The sequence below is a fragment of the Schistocerca gregaria genome, unplaced genomic scaffold (assembly GCF_023897955.1).
Source record: "Schistocerca gregaria isolate iqSchGreg1 unplaced genomic scaffold, iqSchGreg1.2 ptg000749l, whole genome shotgun sequence".
In the NCBI taxonomy this organism is placed as follows: Eukaryota; Metazoa; Arthropoda; class Insecta; order Orthoptera; family Acrididae; genus Schistocerca; species Schistocerca gregaria.
The window spans coordinates 58,366-74,552 of record NW_026062125.1 but is presented as its reverse complement, the minus strand read 5'-3'; the positions used below and the strand labels follow the sequence as shown (position 1 = coordinate 74,552).

The 16,187-nt window shown below is 48.0% G+C and overlaps 14 non-coding genes across 14 annotated transcripts; all 14 read right to left on the bottom strand.

Moving 5' to 3' along the window:
* Positions 1-900: 900 nt before the first annotated feature.
* Positions 901-1,019, bottom strand: LOC126321504 (5S ribosomal RNA). Its single transcript, XR_007558274.1, has one exon. It is a non-coding gene; the product is annotated as a 5S ribosomal RNA (ribosomal RNA).
* A 1,288-nt stretch (positions 1,020-2,307) lies between these two features.
* LOC126321559 (5S ribosomal RNA) lies at positions 2,308-2,426 on the bottom strand. The gene has a single exon (XR_007558327.1). It is a non-coding gene; the product is annotated as a 5S ribosomal RNA (ribosomal RNA).
* Positions 2,427-3,344: 918 nt separating this feature from the next.
* LOC126321503 (5S ribosomal RNA) lies at positions 3,345-3,463 on the bottom strand. The gene has a single exon (XR_007558273.1). It is a non-coding gene; the product is annotated as a 5S ribosomal RNA (ribosomal RNA).
* Positions 3,464-4,751: 1,288 nt separating this feature from the next.
* LOC126321558 (5S ribosomal RNA) lies at positions 4,752-4,870 on the bottom strand. The gene has a single exon (XR_007558326.1). It is a non-coding gene; the product is annotated as a 5S ribosomal RNA (ribosomal RNA).
* A 918-nt stretch (positions 4,871-5,788) lies between these two features.
* LOC126321502 (5S ribosomal RNA) lies at positions 5,789-5,907 on the bottom strand. Its single transcript, XR_007558272.1, has one exon. It is a non-coding gene; the product is annotated as a 5S ribosomal RNA (ribosomal RNA).
* Positions 5,908-7,195: 1,288 nt separating this feature from the next.
* LOC126321564 (5S ribosomal RNA) lies at positions 7,196-7,314 on the bottom strand. Its single transcript, XR_007558332.1, has one exon. It is a non-coding gene; the product is annotated as a 5S ribosomal RNA (ribosomal RNA).
* A 918-nt stretch (positions 7,315-8,232) lies between these two features.
* Positions 8,233-8,351, bottom strand: LOC126321501 (5S ribosomal RNA). Its single transcript, XR_007558271.1, has one exon. It is a non-coding gene; the product is annotated as a 5S ribosomal RNA (ribosomal RNA).
* Positions 8,352-9,270: 919 nt separating this feature from the next.
* On the bottom strand, positions 9,271-9,389 carry LOC126321500 (5S ribosomal RNA). The gene has a single exon (XR_007558270.1). It is a non-coding gene; the product is annotated as a 5S ribosomal RNA (ribosomal RNA).
* A 919-nt stretch (positions 9,390-10,308) lies between these two features.
* LOC126321553 (5S ribosomal RNA) lies at positions 10,309-10,427 on the bottom strand. The gene has a single exon (XR_007558321.1). It is a non-coding gene; the product is annotated as a 5S ribosomal RNA (ribosomal RNA).
* Positions 10,428-11,346: 919 nt separating this feature from the next.
* LOC126321608 (5S ribosomal RNA) lies at positions 11,347-11,465 on the bottom strand. The gene has a single exon (XR_007558375.1). It is a non-coding gene; the product is annotated as a 5S ribosomal RNA (ribosomal RNA).
* A 919-nt stretch (positions 11,466-12,384) lies between these two features.
* Positions 12,385-12,503, bottom strand: LOC126321607 (5S ribosomal RNA). Its single transcript, XR_007558374.1, has one exon. It is a non-coding gene; the product is annotated as a 5S ribosomal RNA (ribosomal RNA).
* A 919-nt stretch (positions 12,504-13,422) lies between these two features.
* Positions 13,423-13,541, bottom strand: LOC126321606 (5S ribosomal RNA). The gene has a single exon (XR_007558373.1). It is a non-coding gene; the product is annotated as a 5S ribosomal RNA (ribosomal RNA).
* A 919-nt stretch (positions 13,542-14,460) lies between these two features.
* LOC126321557 (5S ribosomal RNA) lies at positions 14,461-14,579 on the bottom strand. Its single transcript, XR_007558325.1, has one exon. It is a non-coding gene; the product is annotated as a 5S ribosomal RNA (ribosomal RNA).
* Positions 14,580-15,499: 920 nt separating this feature from the next.
* Positions 15,500-15,618, bottom strand: LOC126321605 (5S ribosomal RNA). Its single transcript, XR_007558372.1, has one exon. It is a non-coding gene; the product is annotated as a 5S ribosomal RNA (ribosomal RNA).
* Between the last annotated feature and the right edge of the window lie 569 nt (positions 15,619-16,187).

The window sequence follows — 16,187 nt, the reverse complement described above, 5'->3', positions numbered from 1 at the left end:
ACGGCACAAGAAGGATTCGCCTCTCCTCCCAATACACGCAATCGCCATTTTCGGTGGCACATTTGACGCAAAGCACGTCCTTCCACCTCGAAGGCGACGCGCAGTGCGGCGCGCCGCCACGTGGGTCAGACGCACAACACAGCTGCTCGTTGCACCGCCCGTCATTCGTTTGGTTCGTGCGGCCTCAGACACTCGCGCGAAAACATGCACACAAGACACAGGCTTTTCGACAAAGTATCCATCTCTTGTAGCGACGAAAGGTAAATTTTTGTTTACAAATTTGCCGTTGTGCACTGCTACAAAACAATATGCCCTGACGTATTTCACAACATTTCTGTCACTTCATACTGTTTTGTTATTTCCAGAGACTCTTTGGAAGTCTTCCTTGGCGCACTCTTTTCAAACTGAGTTCCTTAATATCGTATCTTACGATAGTTTAAAATCAGTATGGAAGCATCTTTGTCACATGAGAAAGGTAGCATGAAAAAACGGCTGGCAGGGGTAGCGACAAGAAGCAAGAAATGAAGACAGCCAGAGTTCCCAGGCGGTCGCCGATCCGAATATAAACGTTGTTGCTTATCTTCGGTGGTCGGACGGGAACAGGTTTTTTTTTTTTTTAATGTAGTTAGTTTTTGGAATTTAGCGCTCCTACAAAACAGTAGGCTCTGACGCATTTCAAGAGCACATCTGTCGATTCGCAGTGTTTCGTTATTTTCAACGAGTTCCTATCACTCTTCCTCCGCGCATTCTTGTACAAACTGAGTTCATTACTGTAATTTCGCATCTTTCGTTTAATACAGTAGTTTAAAATGCTTGTGGAAGCATCTTTGTCGCACCTGAGAGTTTGTATGAAAAGAGGGCTGGCAGGTGTAGAGACATAAAATTTGAAAGAAGAGAGGGAGCCAACAGCACCCGGTGTTCCCAGGCGGTCACCCATCCAAGTACTAACCGGGCCCGATGTTGCTTAACTTCGGTGATCGGACGAGAACCGGTGTATTCAACATGGTATGGCCGTTGGCGTCCTTATACTGTAGCCGCACGGCACAAGAAGGATTCGCCTCTCCTCCCAATACACGCAATCGCCATTTTCGGTGGCACATTTGACGCAAATCACGTCCTTCCACCTCGAAGGCGACGCGCAGTGCGGCGCGCCGCCACGTGGGTCAGACGCACAACACAGCTGCTCGTTGCACCGCCCGTCATTCGTTTGGTTCGTGCGGCCTCCGACACTCGCGGGAGACGCACCTTGTTATTGTTGTCCGTCGCAGGGATTGCGCGCGGCCGGGCGGCGGGTGGACTGCGCGGGGTGTGGCAGTGTCCTGCTGGACCGAGAGAAGCGTTCTCACCTGCCTGACACGCGTCGCGCTTCTAGATATTTGCGTAATTCGCACGGTGCATAATCGGCTGTCACCTTCCGTCCCGACTTGTCCCGACTTTGCTCGACTGCCGCTCGCTGCCGCTCGGGTCGCGGTCCATATGACAGCACAAGCACGAGGAACATCTGCGAGATGGGCGCGGGCCGAACCGGCGTGTCCGAGGCGACGTGTGCGGCCGTTCGGAGCTACCAGAGCAGCTCTGTGCCGCGCCGTGCCGTGGAAAGGTGCGAAAACATGCACACAAGACACAGGCTTTTCGACAAAGTATCCATCTCTTGTAGCGACGAAAGGTAAATTTTTGTTTACAAATTTGCCGTTGTGCACTGCTACAAAACAATATGCCCTGACGTATTTCACAACATTTCTGTCACTTCATACTGTTTTGTTATTTCCAGAGACTCTTTGGAAGTCTTCCTTGGCGCACTCTTTTCAAACTGAGTTCCTTAATATCGTATCTTACGATAGTTTAAAATCAGTATGGAAGCATCTTTGTCACATGAGAAAGGTAGCATGAAAAAACGGCTGGCAGGGGTAGCGACAAGAAGCAAGAAATGAAGACAGCCAGAGTTCCCAGGCGGTCGCCGATCCGAATATAAACGTTGTTGCTTATCTTCGGTGGTCGGACGGGAACAGGTTTTTTTTTTTTTTTAATGTAGTTAGTTTTTGGAATTTAGCGCTCCTACAAAACAGTAGGCTCTGACGCATTTCAAGAGCACATCTGTCGATTCGCAGTGTTTCGTTATTTTCAACGAGTTCCTATCACTCTTCCTCCGCGCATTCTTGTACAAACTGAGTTCATTACTGTAATTTCGCATCTTTCGTTTAATACAGTAGTTTAAAATGCTTGTGGAAGCATCTTTGTCGCACCTGAGAGTTTGTATGAAAAGAGGGCTGGCAGGTGTAGAGACATAAAATTTGAAAGAAGAGAGGGAGCCAACAGCACCCGGTGTTCCCAGGCGGTCACCCATCCAAGTACTAACCGGGCTCGATGTTGCTTAACTTCGGTGATCGGACGAGAACCGGTGTATTCAACATGGTATGGCCGTTGGCGTCCTTATACTGTAGCCGCACGGCACAAGAAGGATTCGCCTCTCCTCCCAATACACGCAATCGCCATTTTCGGTGGCACATTTGACGCAAAGCACGTCCTTCCACCTCGAAGGCGACGCGCAGTGCGGCGCGCCGCCACGTGGGTCAGACGCACAACACAGCTGCTCGTTGCACCGCCCGTCATTCGTTTGGTTCGTGCGGCCTCAGACACTCGCGCGAAAACATGCACACAAGACACAGGCTTTTCGACAAAGTATCCATCTCTTGTAGCGACGAAAGGTAAATTTTTGTTTACAAATTTGCCGTTGTGCACTGCTACAAAACAATATGCCCTGACGTATTTCACAACATTTCTGTCACTTCATACTGTTTTGTTATTTCCAGAGACTCTTTGGAAGTCTTCCTTGGCGCACTCTTTTCAAACTGAGTTCCTTAATATCGTATCTTACGATAGTTTAAAATCAGTATGGAAGCATCTTTGTCACATGAGAAAGGTAGCATGAAAAAACGGCTGGCAGGGGTAGCGACAAGAAGCAAGAAATGAAGACAGCCAGAGTTCCCAGGCGGTCGCCGATCCGAATATAAACGTTGTTGCTTATCTTCGGTGGTCGGACGGGAACAGGTTTTTTTTTTTTTAATGTAGTTAGTTTTTGGAATTTAGCGCTCCTACAAAACAGTAGGCTCTGACGCATTTCAAGAGCACATCTGTCGATTCGCAGTGTTTCGTTATTTTCAACGAGTTCCTATCACTCTTCCTCCGCGCATTCTTGTACAAACTGAGTTCATTACTGTAATTTCGCATCTTTCGTTTAATACAGTAGTTTAAAATGCTTGTGGAAGCATCTTTGTCGCACCTGAGAGTTTGTATGAAAAGAGGGCTGGCAGGTGTAGAGACATAAAATTTGAAAGAAGAGAGGGAGCCAACAGCACCCGGTGTTCCCAGGCGGTCACCCATCCAAGTACTAACCGGGCCCGATGTTGCTTAACTTCGGTGATCGGACGAGAACCGGTGTATTCAACATGGTATGGCCGTTGGCGTCCTTATACTGTAGCCGCACGGCACAAGAAGGATTCGCCTCTCCTCCCAATACACGCAATCGCCATTTTCGGTGGCACATTTGACGCAAATCACGTCCTTCCACCTCGAAGGCGACGCGCAGTGCGGCGCGCCGCCACGTGGGTCAGACGCACAACACAGCTGCTCGTTGCACCGCCCGTCATTCGTTTGGTTCGTGCGGCCTCCGACACTCGCGGGAGACGCACCTTGTTATTGTTGTCCGTCGCAGGGATTGCGCGCGGCCGGGCGGCGGGTGGACTGCGCGGGGTGTGGCAGTGTCCTGCTGGACCGAGAGAAGCGTTCTCACCTGCCTGACACGCGTCGCGCTTCTAGATATTTGCGTAATTCGCACGGTGCATAATCGGCTGTCACCTTCCGTCCCGACTTGTCCCGACTTTGCTCGACTGCCGCTCGCTGCCGCTCGGGTCGCGGTCCATATGACAGCACAAGCACGAGGAACATCTGCGAGATGGGCGCGGGCCGAACCGGCGTGTCCGAGGCGACGTGTGCGGCCGTTCGGAGCTACCAGAGCAGCTCTGTGCCGCGCCGTGCCGTGGAAAGGTGCGAAAACATGCACACAAGACACAGGCTTTTCGACAAAGTATCCATCTCTTGTAGCGACGAAAGGTAAATTTTTGTTTACAAATTTGCCGTTGTGCACTGCTACAAAACAATATGCCCTGACGTATTTCACAACATTTCTGTCACTTCATACTGTTTTGTTATTTCCAGAGACTCTTTGGAAGTCTTCCTTGGCGCACTCTTTTCAAACTGAGTTCCTTAATATCGTATCTTACGATAGTTTAAAATCAGTATGGAAGCATCTTTGTCACATGAGAAAGGTAGCATGAAAAAACGGCTGGCAGGGGTAGCGACAAGAAGCAAGAAATGAAGACAGCCAGAGTTCCCAGGCGGTCGCCGATCCGAATATAAACGTTGTTGCTTATCTTCGGTGGTCGGACGGGAACAGGTTTTTTTTTTTTTTTAATGTAGTTAGTTTTTGGAATTTAGCGCTCCTACAAAACAGTAGGCTCTGACGCATTTCAAGAGCACATCTGTCGATTCGCAGTGTTTCGTTATTTTCAACGAGTTCCTATCACTCTTCCTCCGCGCATTCTTGTACAAACTGAGTTCATTACTGTAATTTCGCATCTTTCGTTTAATACAGTAGTTTAAAATGCTTGTGGAAGCATCTTTGTCGCACCTGAGAGTTTGTATGAAAAGAGGGCTGGCAGGTGTAGAGACATAAAATTTGAAAGAAGAGAGGGAGCCAACAGCACCCGGTGTTCCCAGGCGGTCACCCATCCAAGTACTAACCGGGCTCGATGTTGCTTAACTTCGGTGATCGGACGAGAACCGGTGTATTCAACATGGTATGGCCGTTGGCGTCCTTATACTGTAGCCGCACGGCACAAGAAGGATTCGCCTCTCCTCCCAATACACGCAATCGCCATTTTCGGTGGCACATTTGACGCAAAGCACGTCCTTCCACCTCGAAGGCGACGCGCAGTGCGGCGCGCCGCCACGTGGGTCAGACGCACAACACAGCTGCTCGTTGCACCGCCCGTCATTCGTTTGGTTCGTGCGGCCTCAGACACTCGCGCGAAAACATGCACACAAGACACAGGCTTTTCGACAAAGTATCCATCTCTTGTAGCGACGAAAGGTAAATTTTTGTTTACAAATTTGCCGTTGTGCACTGCTACAAAACAATATGCCCTGACGTATTTCACAACATTTCTGTCACTTCATACTGTTTTGTTATTTCCAGAGACTCTTTGGAAGTCTTCCTTGGCGCACTCTTTTCAAACTGAGTTCCTTAATATCGTATCTTACGATAGTTTAAAATCAGTATGGAAGCATCTTTGTCACATGAGAAAGGTAGCATGAAAAAACGGCTGGCAGGGGTAGCGACAAGAAGCAAGAAATGAAGACAGCCAGAGTTCCCAGGCGGTCGCCGATCCGAATATAAACGTTGTTGCTTATCTTCGGTGGTCGGACGGGAACAGGTTTTTTTTTTTTTAATGTAGTTAGTTTTTGGAATTTAGCGCTCCTACAAAACAGTAGGCTCTGACGCATTTCAAGAGCACATCTGTCGATTCGCAGTGTTTCGTTATTTTCAACGAGTTCCTATCACTCTTCCTCCGCGCATTCTTGTACAAACTGAGTTCATTACTGTAATTTCGCATCTTTCGTTTAATACAGTAGTTTAAAATGCTTGTGGAAGCATCTTTGTCGCACCTGAGAGTTTGTATGAAAAGAGGGCTGGCAGGTGTAGAGACATAAAATTTGAAAGAAGAGAGGGAGCCAACAGCACCCGGTGTTCCCAGGCGGTCACCCATCCAAGTACTAACCGGGCCCGATGTTGCTTAACTTCGGTGATCGGACGAGAACCGGTGTATTCAACATGGTATGGCCGTTGGCGTCCTTATACTGTAGCCGCACGGCACAAGAAGGATTCGCCTCTCCTCCCAATACACGCAATCGCCATTTTCGGTGGCACATTTGACGCAAATCACGTCCTTCCACCTCGAAGGCGACGCGCAGTGCGGCGCGCCGCCACGTGGGTCAGACGCACAACACAGCTGCTCGTTGCACCGCCCGTCATTCGTTTGGTTCGTGCGGCCTCCGACACTCGCGGGAGACGCACCTTGTTATTGTTGTCCGTCGCAGGGATTGCGCGCGGCCGGGCGGCGGGTGGACTGCGCGGGGTGTGGCAGTGTCCTGCTGGACCGAGAGAAGCGTTCTCACCTGCCTGACACGCGTCGCGCTTCTAGATATTTGCGTAATTCGCACGGTGCATAATCGGCTGTCACCTTCCGTCCCGACTTGTCCCGACTTTGCTCGACTGCCGCTCGCTGCCGCTCGGGTCGCGGTCCATATGACAGCACAAGCACGAGGAACATCTGCGAGATGGGCGCGGGCCGAACCGGCGTGTCCGAGGCGACGTGTGCGGCCGTTCGGAGCTACCAGAGCAGCTCTGTGCCGCGCCGTGCCGTGGAAAGGTGCGAAAACATGCACACAAGACACAGGCTTTTCGACAAAGTATCCATCTCTTGTAGCGACGAAAGGTAAATTTTTGTTTACAAATTTGCCGTTGTGCACTGCTACAAAACAATATGCCCTGACGTATTTCACAACATTTCTGTCACTTCATACTGTTTTGTTATTTCCAGAGACTCTTTGGAAGTCTTCCTTGGCGCACTCTTTTCAAACTGAGTTCCTTAATATCGTATCTTACGATAGTTTAAAATCAGTATGGAAGCATCTTTGTCACATGAGAAAGGTAGCATGAAAAAACGGCTGGCAGGGGTAGCGACAAGAAGCAAGAAATGAAGACAGCCAGAGTTCCCAGGCGGTCGCCGATCCGAATATAAACGTTGTTGCTTATCTTCGGTGGTCGGACGGGAACAGGTTTTTTTTTTTTTTTAATGTAGTTAGTTTTTGGAATTTAGCGCTCCTACAAAACAGTAGGCTCTGACGCATTTCAAGAGCACATCTGTCGATTCGCAGTGTTTCGTTATTTTCAACGAGTTCCTATCACTCTTCCTCCGCGCATTCTTGTACAAACTGAGTTCATTACTGTAATTTCGCATCTTTCGTTTAATACAGTAGTTTAAAATGCTTGTGGAAGCATCTTTGTCGCACCTGAGAGTTTGTATGAAAAGAGGGCTGGCAGGTGTAGAGACATAAAATTTGAAAGAAGAGAGGGAGCCAACAGCACCCGGTGTTCCCAGGCGGTCACCCATCCAAGTACTAACCGGGCTCGATGTTGCTTAACTTCGGTGATCGGACGAGAACCGGTGTATCCAACATGGTATGGCCGTTGGCGTCCTTATACTGTAGCCGCACGGCACAAGAAGGATTCGCCTCTCCTCCCAATACACGCAATCGCCATTTTCGGTGGCACATTTGACGCAAAGCACGTCCTTCCACCTCGAAGGCGACGCGCAGTGCGGCGCGCCGCCACGTGGGTCAGACGCACAACACAGCTGCTCGTTGCACCGCCCGTCATTCGTTTGGTTCGTGCGGCCTCAGACACTCGCGCGAAAACATGCACACAAGACACAGGCTTTTCGACAAAGTATCCATCTCTTGTAGCGACGAAAGGTAAATTTTTGTTTACAAATTTGCCGTTGTGCACTGCTACAAAACAATATGCCCTGACGTATTTCACAACATTTCTGTCACTTCATACTGTTTTGTTATTTCCAGAGACTCTTTGGAAGTCTTCCTTGGCGCACTCTTTTCAAACTGAGTTCCTTAATATCGTATCTTACGATAGTTTAAAATCAGTATGGAAGCATCTTTGTCACATGAGAAAGGTAGCATGAAAAAACGGCTGGCAGGGGTAGCGACAAGAAGCAAGAAATGAAGACAGCCAGAGTTCCCAGGCGGTCGCCGATCCGAATATAAACGTTGTTGCTTATCTTCGGTGGTCGGACGGGAACAGGTTTTTTTTTTTTTAATGTAGTTAGTTTTTGGAATTTAGCGCTCCTACAAAACAGTAGGCTCTGACGCATTTCAAGAGCACATCTGTCGATTCGCAGTGTTTCGTTATTTTCAACGAGTTCCTATCACTCTTCCTCCGCGCATTCTTGTACAAACTGAGTTCATTACTGTAATTTCGCATCTTTCGTTTAATACAGTAGTTTAAAATGCTTGTGGAAGCATCTTTGTCGCACCTGAGAGTTTGTATGAAAAGAGGGCTGGCAGGTGTAGAGACATAAAATTTGAAAGAAGAGAGGGAGCCAACAGCACCCGGTGTTCCCAGGCGGTCACCCATCCAAGTACTAACCGGGCCCGATGTTGCTTAACTTCGGTGATCGGACGAGAACCGGTGTATTCAACATGGTATGGCCGTTGGCGTCCTTATACTGTAGCCGCACGGCACAAGAAGGATTCGCCTCTCCTCCCAATACACGCAATCGCCATTTTCGGTGGCACATTTGACGCAAATCACGTCCTTCCACCTCGAAGGCGACGCGCAGTGCGGCGCGCCGCCACGTGGGTCAGACGCACAACACAGCTGCTCGTTGCACCGCCCGTCATTCGTTTGGTTCGTGCGGCCTCCGACACTCGCGCGAAAACATGCACACAAGACACAGGCTTTTCGACAAAGTATCCATCTCTTGTAGCGACGAAAGGTAAATTTTTGTTTACAAATTTGCCGTTGTGCACTGCTACAAAACAATATGCCCTGACGTATTTCACAACATTTCTGTCACTTCATACTGTTTTGTTATTTCCAGAGACTCTTTGGAAGTCTTCCTTGGCGCACTCTTTTCAAACTGAGTTCCTTAATATCGTATCTTACGATAGTTTAAAATCAGTATGGAAGCATCTTTGTCACATGAGAAAGGTAGCATGAAAAAACGGCTGGCAGGGGTAGCGACAAGAAGCAAGAAATGAAGACAGCCAGAGTTCCCAGGCGGTCGCCGATCCGAATATAAACGTTGTTGCTTATCTTCGGTGGTCGGACGGGAACAGGTTTTTTTTTTTTTTAATGTAGTTAGTTTTTGGAATTTAGCGCTCCTACAAAACAGTAGGCTCTGACGCATTTCAAGAGCACATCTGTCGATTCGCAGTGTTTCGTTATTTTCAACGAGTTCCTATCACTCTTCCTCCGCGCATTCTTGTACAAACTGAGTTCATTACTGTAATTTCGCATCTTTCGTTTAATACAGTAGTTTAAAATGCTTGTGGAAGCATCTTTGTCGCACCTGAGAGTTTGTATGAAAAGAGGGCTGGCAGGTGTAGAGACATAAAATTTGGAAGAAGAGAGGGAGCCAACAGCACCCGGTGTTCCCAGGCGGTCACCCATCCAAGTACTAACCGGGCCCGATGTTGCTTAACTTCGGTGATCGGACGAGAACCGGTGTATTCAACATGGTATGGCCGTTGGCGTCCTTATACTGTAGCCGCACGGCACAAGAAGGATTCGCCTCTCCTCCCAATACACGCAATCGCCATTTTCGGTGGCACATTTGACGCAAAGCACGTCCTTCCACCTCGAAGGCGACGCGCAGTGCGGCGCGCCGCCACGTGGGTCAGACGCACAACACAGCTGCTCGTTGCACCGCCCGTCATTCGTTTGGTTCGTGCGGCCTCCGACACTCGCGCGAAAACATGCACACAAGACACAGGCTTTTCGACAAAGTATCCATCTCTTGTAGCGACGAAAGGTAAATTTTTGTTTACAAATTTGCCGTTGTGCACTGCTACAAAACAATATGCCCTGACGTATTTCACAACATTTCTGTCACTTCATACTGTTTTGTTATTTCCAGAGACTCTTTGGAAGTCTTCCTTGGCGCACTCTTTTCAAACTGAGTTCCTTAATATCGTATCTTACGATAGTTTAAAATCAGTATGGAAGCATCTTTGTCACATGAGAAAGGTAGCATGAAAAAACGGCTGGCAGGGGTAGCGACAAGAAGCAAGAAATGAAGACAGCCAGAGTTCCCAGGCGGTCGCCGATCCGAATATAAACGTTGTTGCTTATCTTCGGTGGTCGGACGGGAACAGGTTTTTTTTTTTTTTAATGTAGTTAGTTTTTGGAATTTAGCGCTCCTACAAAACAGTAGGCTCTGACGCATTTCAAGAGCACATCTGTCGATTCACAGTGTTTCGTTATTTTCAACGAGTTCCTATCACTCTTCCTCCGCGCATTCTTGTACAAACTGAGTTCATTACTGTAATTTCGCATCTTTCGTTTAATACAGTAGTTTAAAATGCTTGTGGAAGCATCTTTGTCGCACCTGAGAGTTTGTATGAAAAGAGGGCTGGCAGGTGTAGAGACATAAAATTTGAAAGAAGAGAGGGAGCCAACAGCACCCGGTGTTCCCAGGCGGTCACCCATCCAAGTACTAACCGGGCCCGATGTTGCTTAACTTCGGTGATCGGACGAGAACCGGTGTATTCAACATGGTACGGCCGTTGGCGTCCTTATACTGTAGCCGCACGGCACAAGAAGGATTCGCCTCTCCTCCCAATACACGCAATCGCCATTTTCGGTGGCACATTTGACGCAAAGCACGTCCTTCCACCTCGAAGGCGACGCGCAGTGCGGCGCGCCGCCACGTGGGTCAGACGCACAACACAGCTGCTCGTTGCACCGCCCGTCATTCGTTTGGTTCGTGCGGCCTCCGACACTCGCGCGAAAACATGCACACAAGACACAGGCTTTTCGACAAAGTATCCATCTCTTGTAGCGACGAAAGGTAAATTTTTGTTTACAAATTTGCCGTTGTGCACTGCTACAAAACAATATGCCCTGACGTATTTCACAACATTTCTGTCACTTCATACTGTTTTGTTATTTCCAGAGACTCTTTGGAAGTCTTCCTTGGCGCACTCTTTTCAAACTGAGTTCCTTAATATCGTATCTTACGATAGTTTAAAATCAGTATGGAAGCATCTTTGTCACATGAGAAAGGTAGCATGAAAAAACGGCTGGCAGGGGTAGCGACAAGAAGCAAGAAATGAAGACAGCCAGAGTTCCCAGGCGGTCGCCGATCCGAATATAAACGTTGTTGCTTATCTTCGGTGGTCGGACGGGAACAGGTTTTTTTTTTTTTTAATGTAGTTAGTTTTTGGAATTTAGCGCTCCTACAAAACAGTAGGCTCTGACGCATTTCAAGAGCACATCTGTCGATTCGCAGTGTTTCGTTATTTTCAACGAGTTCCTATCACTCTTCCTCCGCGCATTCTTGTACAAACTGAGTTCATTACTGTAATTTCGCATCTTTCGTTTAATACAGTAGTTTAAAATGCTTGTGGAAGCATCTTTGTCGCACCTGAGAGTTTGTATGAAAAGAGGGCTGGCAGGTGTAGAGACATAAAATTTGAAAGAAGAGAGGGAGCCAACAGCACCCGGTGTTCCCAGGCGGTCACCCATCCAAGTACTAACCGGGCCCGATGTTGCTTAACTTCGGTGATCGGACGAGAACCGGTGTATTCAACATGGTATGGCCGTTGGCGTCCTTATACTGTAGCCGCACGGCACAAGAAGGATTCGCCTCTCCTCCCAATACACGCAATCGCCATTTTCGGTGGCACATTTGACGCAAAGCACGTCCTTCCACCTCGAAGGCGACGCGCAGTGCGGCGCGCCGCCACGTGGGTCAGACGCACAACACAGCTGCTCGTTGCACCGCCCGTCATTCGTTTGGTTCGTGCGGCCTCCGACACTCGCGCGAAAACATGCACACAAGACACAGGCTTTTCGACAAAGTATCCATCTCTTGTAGCGACGAAAGGTAAATTTTTGTTTACAAATTTGCCGTTGTGCACTGCTACAAAACAATATGCCCTGACGTATTTCACAACATTTCTGTCACTTCATACTGTTTTGTTATTTCCAGAGACTCTTTGGAAGTCTTCCTTGGCGCACTCTTTTCAAACTGAGTTCCTTAATATCGTATCTTACGATAGTTTAAAATCAGTATGGAAGCATCTTTGTCACATGAGAAAGGTAGCATGAAAAAACGGCTGGCAGGGGTAGCGACAAGAAGCAAGAAATGAAGACAGCCAGAGTTCCCAGGCGGTCGCCGATCCGAATATAAACGTTGTTGCTTATCTTCGGTGGTCGGACGGGAACAGGTTTTTTTTTTTTTTAATGTAGTTAGTTTTTGGAATTTAGCGCTCCTACAAAACAGTAGGCTCTGACGCATTTCAAGAGCACATCTGTCGATTCGCAGTGTTTCGTTATTTTCAACGAGTTCCTATCACTCTTCCTCCGCGCATTCTTGTACAAACTGAGTTCATTACTGTAATTTCGCATCTTTCGTTTAATACAGTAGTTTAAAATGCTTGTGGAAGCATCTTTGTCGCACCTGAGAGTTTGTATGAAAAGAGGGCTGGCAGGTGTAGAGACATAAAATTTGAAAGAAGAGAGGGAGCCAACAGCACCCGGTGTTCCCAGGCGGTCACCCATCCAAGTACTAACCGGGCCCGATGTTGCTTAACTTCGGTGATCGGACGAGAACCGGTGTATTCAACATGGTATGGCCGTTGGCGTCCTTATACTGTAGCCGCACGGCACAAGAAGGATTCGCCTCTCCTCCCAATACACGCAATCGCCATTTTCGGTGGCACATTTGACGCAAAGCACGTCCTTCCACCTCGAAGGCGACGCGCAGTGCGGCGCGCCGCCACGTGGGTCAGACGCACAACACAGCTGCTCGTTGCACCGCCCGTCATTCGTTTGGTTCGTGCGGCCTCCGACACTCGCGCGAAAACATGCACACAAGACACAGGCTTTTCGACAAAGTATCCATCTCTTGTAGCGACGAAAGGTAAATTTTTGTTTACAAATTTGCCGTTGTGCACTGCTACAAAACAATATGCCCTGACGTATTTCACAACATTTCTGTCACTTCATACTGTTTTGTTATTTCCAGAGACTCTTTGGAAGTCTTCCTTGGCGCACTCTTTTCAAACTGAGTTCCTTAATATCGTATCTTACGATAGTTTAAAATCAGTATGGAAGCATCTTTGTCACATGAGAAAGGTAGCATGAAAAAACGGCTGGCAGGGGTAGCGACAAGAAGCAAGAAATGAAGACAGCCAGAGTTCCCAGGCGGTCGCCGATCCGAATATAAACGTTGTTGCTTATCTTCGGTGGTCGGACGGGAACAGGTTTTTTTTTTTTTTAATGTAGTTAGTTTTTGGAATTTAGCGCTCCTACAAAACAGTAGGCTCTGACGCATTTCAAGAGCACATCTGTCGATTCGCAGTGTTTCGTTATTTTCAACGAGTTCCTATCACTCTTCCTCCGCGCATTCTTGTACAAACTGAGTTCATTACTGTAATTTCGCATCTTTCGTTTAATACAGTAGTTTAAAATGCTTGTGGAAGCATCTTTGTCGCACCTGAGAGTTTGTATGAAAAGAGGGCTGGCAGGTGTAGAGACATAAAATTTGAAAGAAGAGAGGGAGCCAACAGCACCCGGTGTTCCCAGGCGGTCACCCATCCAAGTACTAACCGGGCCCGATGTTGCTTAACTTCGGTGATCGGACGAGAACCGGTGTATTCAACATGGTATGGCCGTTGGCGTCCTTATACTGTAGCCGCACGGCACAAGAAGGATTCGCCTCTCCTCCCAATACACGCAATCGCCATTTTCGGTGGCACATTTGACGCAAAGCACGTCCTTCCACCTCGAAGGCGACGCGCAGTGCGGCGCGCCGCCACGTGGGTCAGACGCACAACACAGCTGCTCGTTGCACCGCCCGTCATTCGTTTGGTTCGTGCGGCCTCAGACACTCGCGCGAAAACATGCACACAAGACACAGGCTTTTCGACAAAGTATCCATCTCTTGTAGCGACGAAAGGTAAATTTTTGTTTACAAATTTGCCGTTGTGCACTGCTACAAAACAATATGCCCTGACGTATTTCACAACATTTCTGTCACTTCATACTGTTTTGTTATTTCCAGAGACTCTTTGGAAGTCTTCCTTGGCGCACTCTTTTCAAACTGAGTTCCTTAATATCGTATCTTACGATAGTTTAAAGTCAGTATGGAAGCATCTTTGTCACATGAGAAAGGTAGCATGAAAAAACGGCTGGCAGGGGTAGCGACAAGAAGCAAGAAATGAAGACAGCCAGAGTTCCCAGGCGGTCGCCGATCCGAATATAAACGTTGTTGCTTATCTTCGGTGGTCGGACGGGAACAGGTTTTTTTTTTTTTTAATGTAGTTAGTTTTTGGAATTTAGCGCTCCTACAAAACAGTAGGCTCTGACGCATTTCAAGAGCACATCTGTCGATTCGCAGTGTTTCGTTATTTTCAACGAGTTCCTATCACTCTTCCTCCGCGCATTCTTGTACAAACTGAGTTCATTACTGTAATTTCGCATCTTTCGTTTAATACAGTAGTTTAAAATGCTTGTGGAAGCATCTTTGTCGCACCTGAGAGTTTGTATGAAAAGAGGGCTGGCAGGTGTAGAGACATAAAATTTGAAAGAAGAGAGGGAGCCAACAGCACCCGGTGTTCCCAGGCGGTCACCCATCCAAGTACTAACTGGGCCCGATGTTGCTTAACTTCGGTGATCGGACGAGAACCGGTGTATTCAACATGGTATGGCCGTTGGCGTCCTTATACTGTAGCCGCACGGCACAAGAAGGATTCGCCTCTCCTCCCAATACACGCAATCGCCATTTTCGGTGGCACATTTGACGCAAAGCACGTCCTTCCACCTCGAAGGCGACGCGCAGTGCGGCGCGCCGCCACGTGGGTCAGACGCACAACACAGCTGCTCGTTGCACCGCCCGTCATTCGTTTGGTTCGTGCGGCCTCCGACACTCGCGCGAAAACATGCACACAAGACACAGGCTTTTCGACAAAGTATCCATCTCTTGTAGCGACGAAAGGTAAATTTTTGTTTACAAATTTGCCGTTGTGCACTGCTACAAAACAATATGCCCTGACGTATTTCACAACATTTCTGTCACTTCATACTGTTTTGTTATTTCCAGAGACTCTTTGGAAGTCTTCCTTGGCGCACTCTTTTCAAACTGAGTTCCTTAATATCGTATCTTACGATAGTTTAAAATCAGTATGGAAGCATCTTTGTCACATGAGAAAGGTAGCATGAAAAAACGGCTGGCAGGGGTAGCGACAAGAAGCAAGAAATGAAGACAGCCAGAGTTCCCAGGCGGTCGCCGATCCGAATATAAACGTTGTTGCTTATCTTCGGTGGTCGGACGGGAACAGGTTTTTTTTTTTTTTTAATGTAGTTAGTTTTTGGAATTTAGCGCTCCTACAAAACAGTAGGCTCTGACGCATTTCAAGAGCACATCTGTCGATTCGCAGTGTTTCGTTATTTTCAACGAGTTCCTATCACTCTTCCTCCGCGCATTCTTGTACAAACTGAGTTCATTACTGTAATTTCGCATCTTTCGTTTAATACAGTAGTTTAAAATGCTTGTGGAAGCATCTTTGTCGCACCTGAGAGTTTGTATGAAAAGAGGGCTGGCAGGTGTAGAGACATAAAATTTGAAAGAAGAGAGGGAGCCAACAGCACCCGGTGTTCCCAGGCGGTCACCCATCCAAGTACTAACCGGGCCCGATGTTGCTTAACTTCGGTGATCGGACGAGAACCGGTGTATTCAACATGGTATGGCCGTTGGCGTCCTTATACTGTAGCCGCACGGCACAAGAAGGATTCGCCTCTCCTCCCAATACACGCAATCGCCATTTTCGGTGGCACATTTGACGCAAAGCACGTCCTTCCACCTCGAAGGCGACGCGCAGTGCGGCGCGCCGCCACGTGGGTCAGACGCACAACACAGCTGCTCGTTGCACCGCCCGTCATTCGTTTGGTTCGTGCGGCCTCCGACACTCGCGCGAAAACATGCACACAAGACACAGGCTTTTCGACAAAGTATCCATCTCTTGTAGCGACGAAAGGTAAATTTTTGTTTACAAATTTGCCGTTGTGCACTGCTACAAAACAATATGCCCTGACGTATTTCACAACATTTCTGTCACTTCATACTGTTTTGTTATTTCCAGAGACTCTTTGGAAGTCTTCCTTGGCGCACTCTTTTCAAACTGAGTTCCTTAATATCGTATCTTACGATAGTTTAAAATCAGTATGGAAGCATCTTTGTCACTTGAGAAAGGTAGCATGAAAAAACGGCTGGCAGGGGTAGCGACAAGAAGCAAGAAATGAAGACAGCCAGAGTTCCCAGGCGGTC